The sequence below is a fragment of the Diaphorina citri genome, unplaced genomic scaffold, assembly GCF_000475195.1.
Source record: "Diaphorina citri unplaced genomic scaffold, Diaci psyllid genome assembly version 1.1 scaffold71020, whole genome shotgun sequence".
NCBI lineage: Eukaryota > Metazoa > Arthropoda > Insecta > Hemiptera > Psyllidae > Diaphorina > Diaphorina citri.
In genome coordinates, this window is record NW_007448214.1 from 1 (window position 1) to 386 (window position 386).

Consider the following 386-nt stretch of genomic DNA (forward strand, 5'->3'; position numbering starts at 1 on the left):
TTGGCTATCAAAGTTGTTTTTCCTGAACTATTATCACCTGTGGAAAGGAAAATAAATATGTTTAGTAAGTATTAATTAATGAAAAAGACTGGAAAATACCCTTGTATCTATCCTTCTCTGTAGAAAAAATAGTGTTTTTGGAGTGAACTAAAGGTACATACTTACCTAACACTAGTATTTGTTTATTTGATGGTAACTTGGTCTTATCTGCTGTTAGAACTTCGGATAATATTGTCATCCTGGAAAAACAAAAGCCAATTGTTTACTTAATATTGAGGTCTTATTTTATAATAGGAAAGGTTAGGTGATGGTAGTAAATAGCCTTCAGAAGCTTATGCACCCTTTTTCTGGGTGAGGTCTAGAGTTGATTAAAAGTGGGTTGTGAG

At 32.6% G+C, this 386-nt stretch overlaps 1 long non-coding RNA gene across 1 annotated transcript; it reads right to left on the reverse strand.

Annotated features, from left to right (window-relative positions):
* On the reverse strand, positions 1 to 269 carry LOC113473722. The gene is made up of 2 exons (XR_003395622.1): positions 166 to 269; positions 1 to 37 (listed from the first exon to the last, which is right to left on the reverse strand). It is a non-coding gene; the product is annotated as an uncharacterized LOC113473722 (long non-coding RNA).
* Positions 270 to 386: the final 117 nt, after the last annotated feature.